The sequence below is a fragment of the Eschrichtius robustus genome, chromosome 16 (assembly GCF_028021215.1).
Source record: "Eschrichtius robustus isolate mEscRob2 chromosome 16, mEscRob2.pri, whole genome shotgun sequence".
NCBI lineage: Eukaryota > Metazoa > Chordata > Mammalia > Artiodactyla > Eschrichtiidae > Eschrichtius > Eschrichtius robustus.
Window position 1 is genome coordinate 71,474,057 of NC_090839.1, and position 16,731 is coordinate 71,490,787.

General features: G+C 36.3%; 1 long non-coding RNA gene across 2 annotated transcripts; it reads left to right on the forward strand.

Annotated features, from left to right (window-relative positions):
• Window positions 1-233: 233 nt before the first annotated feature.
• On the forward strand, window positions 234-14,095 carry LOC137750476 (uncharacterized). Of its 2 annotated transcripts, XR_011070456.1 has the most exons (6): window positions 234-352; window positions 1,062-1,274; window positions 3,458-3,608; window positions 5,838-5,921; window positions 9,179-9,301; window positions 13,971-14,095. It is a non-coding gene; the product is annotated as an uncharacterized lncRNA (long non-coding RNA). The 2 variants fall into 2 exon arrangements; XR_011070457.1 differs by lacking the exons at window positions 9,179-9,301; window positions 13,971-14,095 and adding an exon at window positions 6,613-6,810.
• Window positions 14,096-16,731: the final 2,636 nt, after the last annotated feature.

Here is a 16,731-nt window from a genome sequence, read left to right on the forward strand (position 1 = left end):
TTTGTCTGGATTCTTCAGTCATGTTGTTGTGGTATCAATATTTCATTCCTTTTTATTGCCAAATAATATTCCATTGTGTGGCTATACCACAGTTTGTTTACCTATTCACTTTTTAATGGGCATTTGGTTGTTTCCAGTTTTTGGCTATTACAAATAAAGCTGCTGTGAACATTTGTGTCTTTTTTTTTTTTTAGATAAATTTTAATTTAATTTTTATTTATTTTTGTATACAGCAGGTTCTTATTAGTCATCAATTTTATACACACCAGTGTATACATGTCAACCTTTGTATGGACATATGCTTTCCTTTCTCTTGGGTAAACCCCTAGGAGAAGAATGGCTGAACTGCATGGTAGGTATATGTTTAACTTTTAAAGACACTGCCAAACTGTTTTCCAAAGTGGTTGTACCACTTTACATTCCTCCCAATCATGTATAAGTTTCCCAGTTCCTCCACATTCTCATCAATATTATATCAGGCTTTTTAGTTTTGGCTATACTAGTAGGTGTGTAGCAGTATCTTATTGTGGTTTTGATTTGCATTTTCCTAATGACTGCTAATGATGTTGAGCATCTTTTAATGCGCTTACTTGCCACCCATATATCTTTTTGGTGAATTATTTGTTTAAATCTTTAATTATTTTTTAATTGAATTGTATATTGTTGAATTGTAAGAGTACTTTATATATTCAATATATTATGTATTCTCAGTAAAGGTGCTTTGTTGGATATATGTTCAGCAATATTTTCTCCCAGTCTCTCTTGGCTATTAAATTTTAAGAGAAGTATGGCCAAAAGATTTCAACGATCCTTTTTCTCAAGCCTTCACACTAACATATGAATTTCTGTTGATCTCAATAAAAAAATCATTATAAAGTGGAAATCCAAAGTTGCCTTAAATTTTATTCTTAATTTCTAAAGAAGTGACACGTATAAATTATTGGGGTAAGAAAAATGACAGCTTGTTGGAATTTGTTGTTATTTATTTGGCTAAGTCACTTTAACACTCTATCTGTTGGTTTTGGTAACAAAGGCTAAGCAGTGTATTTTCATTTTCTCAGGCTGTCTTCCCAGTGGCTTTCTTTTTGAGGAATTGAATAAATGAAAGGAGAAAAGAATGAGCAAGTGCTTTTTCTCTCTAATAACTGTTTTAATCGGTCTGTGACTCTTCCACATCCCACTCCCCTCCAAGAGGCAGAACAGTAAACGGGTTAGGAGCATGAAGTCTGCCAGGGAGAAGTCTGCCTCCCCACTTATTAGCTGTCTGACCCTGGGTAAGTTACTGAAGCTCTCTGTGTCTCAGTTTCCTTCTCTGTAAAATGAGAATAAAAATGGTACCTACGGATTGGAATTATTATGAGGATTAAATGAATTAAGACATACAAAGTACTTAAAATGGTTCCTGGCACAAAATAAACACTCTAGAAATGTTAGCTTTTATTATTGAATCTCAGTGCAGCAAATATTTATTAAACTTTCACTGTAAACACAGCATTGCCTTTATCTCTCTTTTGATTTAGGCTTCTTTGGCATCTGTTTGCCAACACTTATTCTGGGACACATTATTCACAAGCTTCTACTCAATAAACACATGAATGGAGAGCCAAAACCCTCAGTTTGTAGAAGGCTTTACTTTAGTAAAAGAAAAAGCAGTCTCTTTCTTTGTCGTTATATTACTCATCATTGGCTCATATCTTTTTTATTAAGATAATGGTTTTTTATTTTATTTTATTTATTTATTTTTGGTTGCATTGGGTATTTGTTGCTGCGCACGGGCTTTCTCTAGCTGCGTCCAGCGAGGGCTACTCTTCGTTGCGGTGCACGAGCATCTCATTGCGGTGCCTTCTCTTGTTGCGGAGCACGGGCTCTAGGCACGCGGGCTTCAGTAGTTGTGGTGCACGGGCTTAGCAGTTGTGGCTTGCGGGCTCTAGAGCGCAGGCTCAGTAGTTGTGGCGCACGGGCTTAGTTGCTCCGCGGCATGTGGGATCTTCCCAGACCAGGGAATCGAACCTATGTCCCCTGCATTGGCCGGCGGATTCTTAACCACTGTGCCACCAGGAAAGTCCCTGGCTCATATCTTTTTACATTGGACAGAAAAGTAATAAGGAACAATTATTAAGTACTTTATATGATGAGAGAGACAGAGACAGAGAGGGGGAGGGAGTGCTAGTGGGACAAAATGCCTCTTAGGTAAAGTAACTTGTCTATGAATGAACAGCTGGTAAAAGTGGCAAAGCTGGAATTCAAACCTAGGGACTTCTGATTTCAAAATCTTTCTCTTTCCACTTTGCCACATATTTCTTACATTACTTTCTTATATTTTGTATAGTATTTATGTATTGGAGATTGAAAACAAGCTTCATTTCAATATGTGGAACTGTGTAAATTTACAATATTATTATGGTATATAGGAATATAAGGGGGCTTGCTGGGGTGTTTTACATACTTTACCTTATAGAACTCTAAGAAATGCCTTGGATCCCATCAATCACTGAGCCATTGTTTTAATATTGAAAAAAAAAAAGCACTCTTGTTCCTTGAAAGTACAGAATTAAACCAAAAAAATCAGTCAGGGGGAAAACCCCTTATGTTTATTAAAGAATATTGGTATTATACTTATATCATTAAAAATTCTCCTCTAATTGTAATGTACGCACATTTGGTTAGTGAAAACAGTTCAGGGCTAAACGATATACTTTTTAAAACTGAAAACAAAGAGGATCTTCTAATCTTTGTTAATGTACATATGTATATTTAGCACTAACTTTTTGGTCTAGAACAATGAACTTTTTCATTGGTAGCAAGAAATGCAGTAAAAAAATGTGATTGAGCTCTCAACATGAATCTAGTAGAATTATGAAAATACATAAGACTAGGCAGGAAACACAACCAGAAGAAATGTAGATAGAATCATGAACTATTGTTTATCTCTGGTGCTTGATTTTAGGATTAAAAAAGTACATTTCAGACATATTACAGCAAGAAGAATAGTAAGATATTCATTTAACTATTTACTACTGTGTGCTAGGTGAATTCTGGGCTTTAATCCCAAATTTTAAAATCTGAATTTATTTTAGATTTGAGTTGGCCTTTTCACATTACAATAAAGCAATGCTTGTTGTTTCTAAGTGATGGTTCTTTCATAGTTGGTTTTAGTAAAACCTCCTCATGTTAGTGTGAAAATAAAAATGTATGAAACCGTTTCTCACTTTGTTCATTTTATAGGAAATAATAGCTGTTTCTTTGTTATTTATAGAATATTGGTCAACTTTTATGGATATAAATGGATAATAACCTTTCTAACCATGATAGATAGTATTAGTTGTGTGTTTCAACTGATGTTATAATTCAGAAGCAAATTTATCTTTGGCTGAGAACGTGTATTTCGTTGTCAGGAAGAATAAGCATGATTCATGGAATTCCATCTTAACACGATGCCAATCTGCTTCCATTTCAGTGCCTTGTACTTATCAGCCAGTCCCCGCTGAGGAAGTTTGGTTACTATGTATCTTATTTTCATTCTACCTAGAAGGAACAGCCTCCATTGTCATGTTACTTCTTGGACAGCAATACTAGTATTTTTTGTCTCTTTATCTCACTATTATCATGTAAGTAAATGCCAGTGCCAATCCCAAAATTACAGTAGGTCTTACCATTTCCTTTCAAGCAGTGAAACATCTTTGATCTGAAATGTGTTTAGTATTCATTTCTAGGCAGAGTCATTATACCTTTCTGTCAAATTGAATGTGAACTCCTTCTTTTTTGCAGAGACTTCTAATGCTAAAATTTGTGGTAAAGTTAAGTTCCTCTTTGTAGCCTATTAAAGTGCATCATTCAGTAAATGCTGCTGCCAAATAATAATCTTGTCCCCAAAAGATGCTCTTTGCCTTTGCCATCTTGGGAAATGGCTCTACCATCTTTCTAATTGCCCAAGTCAGAGACTGAGAAGTTGTCTTTGCCATCTCTTTCTTGTCTCCTACATCCAATAAGCTACCAATTATTAGTAGTTTTAGCTCCCTAATGCGTCCTGAATCCATCCCTTCTCTGTTTCCATCATTTCTTACCTGGATTTCCATATAGCCTCCCACATGGTCCCCTTGCCTCCAACCCCTTCTTCCATATTGCTTCTAGAGTAACGTGTCATTCCATTGCTTAACAATCTTAAGTGGCTTCTCATCGCTTGCAGGATATAACGCAAATGATGACATATGAGGTCCTTCGTTATGCAGGCCCTGTTTACCTCTTTATCCTCATTTCTTGTTAGTCCTCCACTTAGAATGAACTCCCTGCCATAGAGAAACATTTTGCAGTGCCTGATTCAACACCTCCATGTCTAACATGCAGCATTCTGTGCCTGGAAAGCTTTCACTGTTTCTTATATGGCTCTCTCCTAGTGTTTCTTTAGGCTGCAGCTCAGGGATGTGTTTTCTGGAAAGCCTTCCTCTATTTCCTCATCTGGATTGGTTGTCCCTCCTACATGACCCCAATGCCCTGTGCTTATCTCTGCTGTAGCATTTAACCCCCTGTCTGTGACTGTCTGTGGCTCCCACTGGACTGAGCTTATTATGAATAAGGTCTAGTTTCTTACTACTCTGGCCCCATTATCTACTATAGTTCCTACAAATAGTTGGTTCTTAGAAAATGTGTTTTGGGTGAATGAATTAATAAATCCTACTCCAGGTCCCTGCTGGAACAATTTGAGAAAATTTTCATGAAGACTTACTTGCATTTTGGATACATTGGTAACGGAGAGTATACTAATTAACCCAAAGGATTGAATCTCTGTGAAACTTCAAGATACTAGAACCCCACATAGATAGCTATTCTATAAATCTACAGTGGTGACCCTGGCTATGTCATATTTAAAAGGACATCTTGATAGAGATTTTTAGAATGAAAAATTTTGTTTGCTTTTTTTTTTACTTAAACCACCCCCCGTTTTTATTCTTCTATCATAATTAAAATGTTATATGTCCTTTTATAGTTCTTAACTTTCCTATCTTGATATCAAGAGATTTCTGTATTGGATGTGGTGTTGAACTAGAAGATTTCTAAATGCTTCTCCAGTTAAAATACATTGGAATTTATATTATTAAATACTTACTACTTATATATAATATTTTACTTAGCTCATTTTTTTTTGCATGGGATAAAGATTGTGCAAAAGAAATATAAGAAGATAATCTACCTTCCCTTAGCTTATGGTAAAGAATTAGCAAACATAAGTAGTAGATTATAAATTTAAACTGAAAAAAAATTTAAAATATCTGCTATACTTGCCTTCTGTTATCAAAGATAATTTTAAAAATTATATGTTTGTGTGAATGAGAGATAATGGATTCTCATTTCTTCTGTTTTATTGTGCAGTTTACAAAATATTTATGCTGTTTAAAATATAAACCAAAAAAACACCATGCCATTATTACCGTGCTCATAAAGCTAGAAAGTTCATTTTAATTAAGGCAGTGATCAACTATAGGGAAAAAAAGGAAAAATAAAGAGAAAAAATGTCTGATGAATTTCCATGGCATGTTTTGTTCTTTAGAACCTATCCGTAATTTAAGCAGATTTAACGAGCAGTCATCTGGGAATGAGGAAAAAGCATAGTAAATTTTTCAAAATGTAGTTATTTTATTTTTAAAGGAGAATTATATATTCATAGATATATTTTGGGAGGATAGAAGTGTGTGCCTAATATATCTTTGCTTTTATAGTATATTACTTCATTTTTCCTTTTTGCAAACCGAATGTCTACTTTTATTTGATGTTTGGTTTTTAAACAAATCTGTGCCTCCTAGTTATAGAATTTTCATTTGTGTATTTAAAATTGTTTCTAGGGTGATTGTGCAAGCTTCTTTTTGCTCATTTAATCTGCCACTAGCTGACATGGTCGATGCAGATTTACTGAAGTTCAACTGGCAGTAAGTAATATTTTTTCAAATATTAGCTATAAAAATATCACACGGAGGCAGGACCTATCAGAGTCTCCATATCTCAGTTACATTGCCATTACAAATCACACAACTGAAAGATGATCATAAGCGGCATCATTGGGAATCAGAGAGCAGAACATAATAGGATATTCATAATTGTTCACCCTGGGCAAGTTTTCCCTGCTTTTGAAAGGACATCATAATTTTTTATCCCTCAGCTTCACACAGCCAGTGCTACAACAAGGTTAAATCTCAGAAACCAAAGTGAAACCTCAGATAGCTTTATGTTATTATATTGCAATATGCATTATTACACTGGATGATCAGGCAAAATGACCTTCGCCCTGTGACATCACAAGAATTAAAATTGAAGATCAAAGTCCATCTTATCCTCTTTTACTTGAAAAAGTGTAAGCTGATGATGAGAGGTTTTGTTCCTTGGTATGGTTATTATAAACGCTTTAGATCAGCTATAAAATTCACTTGATGGGCAAATATTTTGTGATATGTGCCCTATTCTATGGATTAGAGAGGACTGTATTATTTTAAGACTGGCATAGTCTTTATTAGCTTTGTAGAAACTGCATGGCTTTTTTTTTTTAATGCAACTTAAATTGAGGGAAGCTTTGCCAATCCAGCTTGGTGATTTCTTCTTTATATAATTTCTTTCCTGTTTCAGGGTTTGTTGCTAAGTCATATTTGGAGTGATGAGCAAGGTGGTGAGCTCCTTAAGGTTCAGGACCGTGTCCCTAGTGCCTAGAAAAATGACCGGCTGAAATCACTTTTAAAAAAATGAATAAGTTAACAAGAAGAAACGTCAGTAAACATCTTATAACCGTCAAATTCTTGTTGAATGAGCCTGGGTACAAATGAATAAAATGCCTCAAACAGTTGGAAAGGGAAGGGCACTGACATTTATCAAATGCCAATGTGTGTAAGCGCTGTATGGCTTTTGCTCATTCAAGTCACACACCAGCCATGTGTGGTAGAATTATTGACTCAACAAATATTTATTGATTGCCTCCTATATGTCAGGCACTGTGGTCAATGCTGGGGATACAATACAGCAGGTCTTGTAACAGGTCCTTTCTAAAACATACTCTTCTATGCACATGCGGTATGCTTCTGACTGAATGGCTACTCTTGAAGACACATGTGCTTTTCTGCTCCCATAAGTTATATCCTTACCAAGAGTCAGTACTTTCTGTTCCAAATTGGTTAATGTCAGATGCAATTGTTATTATAATTAAACACTTAATTACACTTATATTTTATAAACTTAGGTAATGTAAGTATGAAATGAAAGTTATTTCTATGAAAACTAAGTTGAATGCTTTAGAAAGACTTGATAAAGACTAAGTGTAAAAAAATTACTATCAAATCTGATGTGATGAGAACTGTAAATGTTTTGGGGAAAAGTCATAAAAATCTAAAGGTATTCTGTTCTTAGATTGCCTTGTGAACAACTTTAGGTTCTCTCTATAACTGATAGTAGAAACCATAGATCATGTCCTATGGATACTATACATGCCAGAAAGATGGCACAGCACTTTCATCAGTGGACCTGTACTTAAAGAAAAGATTGGTGAATGAGTATAGTTAAGTTGAAATAGAATGGTCAATGTCTTGTCTTCTGAAAATGATTTTTTGGCTTCAGTCAACTGTCGTCCTGATCACGTCAGATAAGAACTTAATGCAGGGAGCCAGAGCAGATGTAACTCTTGCCTTTATGGCACTGACGGTCTAGTGGAGGATACAGACAGCAGTTGTATTATTATATTATCATGAAATCATAATTATCCCCATTTTCAGGAAACTAAAACTCTTGAGGGGTTAACTTTCCCAAGGTAATGTAACCAGCAGATTGAAGAACTGGGAATGAATCTCAAGCTCTTACCATCAAAGCAAGCTTCTTCCAATTCTCTGGCCTCATCTTTTCCCTTCTTTCCTTTCCTTTTCTTTTTTTCTTCCCTTTCTTCACCTCCCCTTTTTCTTCTCTTCTTCCTTAGTTGCAAGGTTTCCATCATTAGTTGAAATATGACAAAATTTCAGATTACTCAGTCAATGCACTTGATTTATTTTATGTGACATAACTAAGTTATCAAAAAATGATATGGCAGGATTCTTACAGAGAACATGTTAAAGTAATCCTTTATAAAATTTGGGCAGAAAGACTTAAGTATGAATCCCAGTTCTACTAGTTGCTAGCTGTGTGACTATGGACAAGTTAGTCTGTCCTCCCATCCCTAAAATAGGAGTGATAATATCTTCCTCATGGGATTGTTGTGGAGCTTAAATGAAATAATACATATTGGTACTGGAGATATTGTGTGTTCAGTTCCAGACCACTGCAATAAAGCAAATATTGCAATAAAGCAAGTCACAGATTTCTTGGTTTTCCAGTGCATATAAAAGTTATGTTCATACAATAGTGTAGTATATTAAGTGTGCAATAGCATTATGTCTAAAAAATGTACATACATTAATTTAAAAATACTTTATTGCTAAAAAATGAAATGTCCAAACAACTACAATAGTAACATCAAAGATCACTGATCACAGGTCACCGTAACAAATATACAGTAAGTCCCCTACAAATGAACCTTCAAGTTGTGAACTTTCAAAGATGCGAACTTGCATTTGCATGTGCAAGCACATAAGTTAGTTCACGTGTCTGGCATACGTTGTCATGTGCGTACATCCACTACAAGTGGTTGTGCTTTTGTGTACTTTACTGTACAGTACTCTATAGAGTACAGTAGTACAGTATCTTTATTTCAAGCCCAGGACGTCCAGAAGCAAGTGTAAAGGCAGCGGTATATAGCTGATTGTGTTAGTTGGGTGCCTAGGCTAACTTTGTTGGACTTATGAACAAATTAGACTTACGAACGCGCTCTTGGAACAGAACTCGTTTGTATGTAGGGGACTTACTGTAATAATAATGATAACATTTGATATATTGCAAGAATTACCAAAATGTGACACAGAGACACAAAGTGAGCAAATTCCATTGGAAAAATGGCGCCAATAGACTTGCTCGATGCATGTTTGTGGCAACCCTGCATTATCAGATGATGGCTAGCATTTTTTAAACTATTTCTATTATTGTCTGTTTAGGCTCAAGGAGGACTTAGTAGCCAAAAGGTCCTTGATACTTGTATACATATATGTGTATATACACGTACGTATATACACACATGTAATTTGTGTGTGATGTAGACACATGCTACTTTTTTCTGTTACAGGTCACCCCTTTCCTCAATGGTCTTTGGCATCAATGCTTTATTTACCAAACCTGCTCAGTCTTTAGCTCCCATGAAGATACTCTCTAGGCTAAACCAGTATGGATATGGAAACCCAAACAAAAGGTAGAGAAAAAAAATGCTTTGAAATAATGTAATAGAAATATGAAAGCAAACTCAGCCTTTTACATTGATTACTAGGCAGTATCTTAGACTTTGGGCATTATTAGTCATTAATTTATAGATCTTGAGTAAACTACAATAAAAAGTATTCATGTCAAAGGAACCTCAATAGGAATATCTTTAAGGGTATTCTTTAAATTATGTATGCTACAAATGTCTATGTAATTCACACTAAGCTACATACTGATTGCTTTTCTAAGTCATTCACTCATTTATTATTTCATTCCACAAATGTTTCTGAGGGCCTGCTATTATCTGCTAGGTTCAAAGGTTCTGGGCATACAAGATGAATAAGGAGACTCCAAAGCCCCACAGATTGTGAAGCACTGTGTAAGGCCCCACCAGCCTTTGGTGATAACGGGCACTGTGGTAATGCAGGGAAGAGGTTCCTGCCTCCGTCTGCCTAAAGTCAGGGAGCCCTTTGCAAAACAAGGGTTTCTTGAGCTGAATTTTGGAGGCTGAGTGGGATTTTTCTCTCCTGAACATAGAGGAATGTCATTCCAGGCAGAGAATACAGCATGGCAGATATCCAGAAGCATGAGAGAACTCTCACTAAGGTATTCATTTATTCACTCAACAAACGTTGTTGAGAGCCTACCACATCCTAGGCTCAGTGATAAGGCAATGAACAACAGGGAACAAAACCACAGAAGCCTCTGCCCTCACACAGCTTACATTCTAGTGGGAGGGAGGCAGGCAGACAAGAAATTAGCTAAGTAAAATACGTAGTATGTTAGTTGGTGAGAAGTCCTCTGGAGAAAAATAGAACAAGAAGAACAGGAAGGCTTGGGGAAAGCTGCATTTTTAAATAAGGTGATGGGAAGCCCTCACCACCAAGGAGATGACATTTGAACAAAGACCTGAAGGAAGGTGGGAGGGAACCAGGGTGCTCTTAGGGAAGAGTGTTCCCGGCAGAAAGCACAATGAGTGCAGAAGCACTGAGTGCAGCATGCCTGGCACTAGGTCTGCCGAGGAGGCTGCCAGCGTGACTGGAGCAGAGTGAGAGCAGGAGGAGACCAAATCCCACAGGTCCTTGCAGCCCTCTGTTGTTACCTTGGTTTCACTATGAGGTAAATGGTGGTGGTGAGGCAGTGGAGGATTCATTCATTTGTTTATTTGACATTATTTTTTAAAGCAGTTGTAGGGTCACAACAACACTGGGCCGAAAGTACACAGAGTTCCTGTAAATTCTCTGCCTTCCCACACGAACTGCTTCCTCCACTATCAGCATCCCACACCAGAGTGGTACAAATGTTATAATCCATGAACCTACATCCTTATCACCAAAGTCCATGGTTTACACTAGGGTTCGTGCTTGGTGTTACACATTCTGTGGGTTTTGATAAATGTATAATGATGTGTGTCTTCACAGCCCTAAAAATCCTCTGTGTTCTGCCTATTCATCCCTCCTTCCCACCAACCCTGACAACTACTGATTTTTTTTTACTGTCTCCATAGTTTTGCCTTTTCCAGACTGTCATATAGTTGGAATCATACCTTTTCAGATTGGCTTCTTTCACTTAGTAATATGCATTTAAGATCCCTCCATTTCTTTTCATGGCTTGATAGCTCATTTCTTTTTAGCACTGAATAATATTCCATTGTCTGGATGTGCTACAGTTTGTTTATTCATTCACCTACTGAAGGACATCTTGGTTGCTTCCAAGTTTTGACAATTATGAATAAAGCTGCTATAAACATCATGTGCAGGTTTTTGTGTGAACATAAGTTTTCAACTCCTTTGGGTAAAGACCAAGGAACACAATTGCTGGATCATATTATAAAAGTATGTTTCATTTTCTAAGAAACTGCCAACCTGTCTTCCAAAGTAACTATACCATTTTGAAATCTCACCAGAAAAGAAATGGGAGTTCTTGTTTCTCCACATCGTCATCAGCATTTGGTGTTGTCATTGTTCTGGATTTTGGCCATTCCAATAGGTGTATAGTGGTATCTTGTTTTAATTTGGAATTCCCTAATGGCATATGATTTGGAACATCTTTTCATATGCTTATTTGCCATCTGTATGTCTTTGGTGAGGTGTCTCTTCAGGTCTTTTGCCCATATTTAAATCAGGTCCTTAGTTTTCTTATTCTTGAGTTTTAAGATTTCTTTGTGTATTTTGGATATCAGTCCTTTGTTAGATATACTTTTTGCAAATATTTTCTCCCAATTGGTGATTTGTCATTCTCTTGACAGTGTCTTTGGCAAAGCAGAAGTTTTTAATTTTAATGAAGTCTAGCTTATCAATGATTTTTTTCATGTATTGTACCTTTCATGTTATATCTAAAAAGTCCCTGACACCTAGATTTTCTCCTAGTCTATCTTCTAGAAATTTTATAGTTTTGCATTTTACATTTAGTTCTGTGATCCATTCTGAGTTAATTTTTGTAAAGAGTACAAGGTCTGTGTCTAGATTCATTTTCTGGCATGTAGATGTCTAGTTGTTCTAACATCATTTGTTGAAAAGACATTTTATTGCCTTTGCTCCTTGGTCAAAGATCAGTTGACTGTATTTATGTGCGACTATTTCTGGCCTCTCCATTGTGCTCCATTGATCTAATTGTCTATTCTTTTGCCAAAATCACAATGTATTTCTTCTCTTCCAGTTTTTTTTTTTTTAATATTTATTTATTTGGCTGTGCCGGGTCTTAGTTGAGCATGCAGGATCTTCGTTGCGGCACGTGGGATCTTTTAGTTGTGGCATGTGGGCTCTTAGTTGCGTCATACGAACTCTTAGTTGCGGCATGTGAGATCTAGTTCCCTGACCAGGGATCTAACCTGGGCCCCCTGCATTGGGACCGCAGAGTCTTAGCCACTGGACCACGAGGGAAGTCCCTCTCTTCCAGTTTTATTGCGATATAATTGACATACAGCGCTGTATAAGTTTAAGGTGCAGAGCATAATGATTTGACTTACATACCACATGAAATGATTATCACAGTAAGTTTCATAAACATCCATCATCTCATATAGATACAACACAGTGTCTTATTACTGTAGCTTTATAGTAAGTCTCATGTCAGGTAATATCAGTCCATTGACTTTGGTTTTTTTCAGTGTTGTATTGGCTGTTTTTGATCTTTTTCCTTTCCATGTAAAATTTAGGATCAGTTTTTTGATAACCACAAAATAGTCTTCTGGGATTTTGTTAGGGCTTGTGTTGAATCTATAGATCAAGTTAGGAAGAACTAAAATCTTGACAATATTGAGTCTTCCTATCCATGAACTTGGAATATCTCTCCATTTATTTAGTTTATCTTTGATTTCTTTCATATTTTGTTAGATTTATGCCTAACTATTTCACTTTGGGGGGTCCTAATGTAAATGGTATAATACTTTTAGTTTCAAGTTCCATTGCTGATATATAGGAAAGCAATTAATTTTTGTATATTAACCTTGTATCCTATAACCTTGCTATAAATGCTTGTTAGTTCTAGGAATTGTTTTGTTGCTTTTCTGTTGTTGGTTCTTTTGGATTTTCTACATAGACAAGAATTTATTTTTTAAAGTTTTTCTCACAACTCCCTGCATATTTCTATTATAAATATTTTCAAATATACAAAAAATTTGGAAAAGTTATACAGTGAAGACATATATTCACCACCTATATTCAACTATTTATATCTTACTATATTGGTTTTAGCACATATTGATCAAGGTATCCATCCCTCTATCTATATATCAAGTCATTTTGTTTTTCCTCACAACTTCTTTTTATTATGAAAAATTTTAAACACAAAAGATATTGAAAGAAAAATACAGAGAAAATCCATGCACCCATTTCTTAGATTTAACAGTTTTAACATTGTGCCATATTAGCTTTATCTGTATTTATGTGTATGTATGTATTTTGTCCTCTGAACCATTTTAAGGTTAAGTTGCAGATATAGTAGCATGTCATACATCTTATAGCTTATGTACACCTTATAGTTTAGCTTACATCTCCTAGAAATAAAAGCATTCTGACTGAAGAGTTTGAGCACAGTAATGACATGATTTGACTTATCTTTTAACAGCATCCCTCTGGCTGCTGTGAGAGAATAGATGAATGAGGGGAGTTAAGACATGGGAAACCTGTAGTTTAGTAACATATGGTATATTGTGCTTGATGGTAGCTGGAGGGAGGTGAAGCTGGAAAGGTCAGGGGCTGATGCTGCATTTAAATTTTCTTAATCCTATACATCAGGGTGTCCCAAATGTGATGACTTTTTAACTTTTGTTATATGAGTTCTCTCTGTACTATTATTTACTTAATATTTTTCTTTAAATTTATTTTAAATCACAAACTTAAAAAAATCTGGTCATAAGCAAAAGTATCCGTGATATATATGTATAACTGAATCACTTTGCTGTACACCTGAAACTAACACTACATTGTAAATCAACTATACTTCAATAAATTTAAATTGGGACTTCTCTGGTGGTCCAGTGGTAAGACTTCGTACTTCCACTGCAGAGGGCATGGGTTTGACCCCTGGTCAGGGAACTAAGATCCCTGCATGCTGCCCAGCGCAGCCAAAAAAAGAAACAAAATTAAATTAAATTAAATTATTTAAAAAGTAGGGCTTCCCTGTTGGTGCAGTGGTTAAGCATCTGCCTGCCAATGCAGGGGACACGGGTTCGAGCCCTGGTACGGGAAGCTCCCACATGCCGCGGAACAACTAAGCCCGTGCACCACAACTACTGAGCCTGAGCTCTGAAGCCTGCAAGCCACAACTACTGAGCCCGCATGCCACAACTACTGAAGCCCGGCCAACAAGAGAAGCCACCGCAATGAGAAGCCCGTGCACCACAATGAAGAATAGCCCCTGCTCACCACAACTAGAGAAAGCTGGTGCACAGCAACAAAGACCCAATGCAGCCAAAAATAAATAAATTTTTTAAAAACTAAAAAATAATAAAAAGTATACATGAAAACATTCATTTGGTGGGTTTCACTTTTTCTAACACAATTAAAATAGTTAACCATTAAAATAACAAGAACTATTGTGTATCATCTGAAAATCATCACATGTACTACCAGGAGTACAGACGCTGTACTTTGGGTAAAACTACTGTAGGTAAAGGAAGTCATTGAAGATTTTTTTTTATTGGAGTATAATTGCTTTACAATGTTGTGTTAGTTTCTGCTGTACGATGAAGTGAGTCAGCGATATGCATACCTATATCTCCTCCCTCTTGGACCTCCCTCCCACCCACCCCATCTCACCCATCTAGGTCATCACAGAGCACTGAGCTAAGCTTCCTGTGCTTTATAGCATGTTCCCACTAGCTATCTGTTTTACGCATGGTAGTGTATATATGGCAATCCTAATCTCCCAATTTGTCCCACCCTCCCCTTCCCACCTCTGTGTCCAAATGTTCATTCTCTACGTCTACATCTCTATTCCTGCCCTGCAAATAGGTACATCTGTACCATTTTTCTAGATTCCACATATATGCATTAATATACGATATTTCTTTTTCTCTTTCTGGCTTACTTCACTCTGTATGACAGACTCTAGGTCCATCCACATCTCTACAAATGACCCAATTTTGTTCCTTTTTATGGCTGGGTAATATTCCATTGTATATATGCACATGTACCACATCTTCTTTATCCATTCATCTGTCATTGGACATTTAGGTTGTTTCCATGTCCTGGCTATTGTAAATAGTGCTGTGGTGAACATCGGGGTACATGTGTCCTTTTGAATTATGGTTTTCTCAGGGTATATGCCCAGTAGTGGGATTGCTGCGTCAGACAGTGGTTCTATTCTTAGTTTTTTAAGGAACCTCCATACTGTTCTCCACAGTGGCTGTGTCAGTTTATATTCCCACCAACAGTGGAAGAGGGTTCCCTTTTCTCCACACCCTCTCCAGCACTTATTGTTTGTAGATTTTTTTGATGATGGCCATTCTGACCGTTGTGAGGTGATACCTCATTGTACTTTTGATTTGCATTTCTCTAATAATTAGTGATGTTGAGCAGCTTTTCATGTGCCCCTTGGCCATCTTGTCTTCTTTGGAGAAATGTCTGTTTAGGTCTTCTGCCCATTTTTTGGTTGGGTTGTTTGTTTTTTGATATTGAGCTCCATGAGCTGTTTGTATATTCTAGAGATTAATCCTTTGTCTGTTGCTTTGTTTGCAAATATTTTCTCCCATTCTGAGGATTGTCTTTTCATCTTGTTTATGGTTTCCTTTGCTGTGCAAAAGCTTTTTTTAGGTCCTATTTGTTTATTTTTGTTTTCATTTTCATTACTCTAGGAGGTGGGTCAAAAAAGATCTTGCTGTGGTTTATGTCAAAGAATGTTTTTCCTATGCTTTCCTCTAAGAGTTTTATAGTGTCCGGCCTTACATTTAGGTCTTTAATCCATTTTGAGTTAATTTTTGTGTATGGTGTTAGGGAGTGTTCTAATTTCATTCTTTTACATGTAGCTGTCCAGTTTTCTCAGCACCACTTATTCAAGAGGCTTTCTTTTCTGCATTGTATGTTCTTGCCTCCTCTGTCATTAATTAGGTGACCATATGTGCGTGGGTTTATCTCTGGGCTTTCTATCCTGTACCATTGATCTATATTTCTGTTTTTGTGCCAGTACCATACTGTCTTGATTACTTTAGCTTTGTAGTATAGTCTGAAGTCTGGGAGCCTGATTCCTCCAGCTCCATTTTTCTTTCTCAAGATTCCTTTGACTATTTGGGGTCTTTTCTGTTTCCATACAAATTGTAAAATTTTTTGTTCTAATTCTGTGAAGAATGCCATTGGTAATTTGATAGGGATTGCATTGAATCTGTAGATTGCTTTGGGTAGTATACTCATTTTCACAATATTGATTCTTCCAATCCAAGAACATGGTATATTTCTCCGTCTGTTTATTTCATCTTTGACTTCTTTCATCAGTGTTTTATAGTTTTCTGAGTACAGGTCTTTTGCCTTCTTAGGTAAGTTTATTCCTTGGTATTTTATTCTTTATATTGCAATGGTAAATGGGATTGTTTCTTTAATTTCTCTTTCTGATCTTTTGTTGTTAGTGTATAGGAATGCAAGAGATTTCTGTGCATTAATTTTGTATCCTGCAACCTTACCAAATGCCTTGATTAGTTCTAGTAGTTTTCTGGTGGCATCTTTAGGATTTTCTATGTATAGCATCGGGTCATCTGCAAACAGTGACAGTTTTACTTCTTCTTTTCCAATTCGTATTCCTTTTATTTTTCTTTCTTCTCTGATTGCTGTGGCTAGGACTTCCAAAACTATGTTGAATAAGAGTGGTGAGAGTGGACATCCTTGTCTTGTTCCTGATCTTAGTGGAAATGCTTTCAGTTTTTCACCATTGAGAATGATGTTTGCTGTGGATTTGTCATATATGGCCTTTATTATGTTGAGGTAGGTC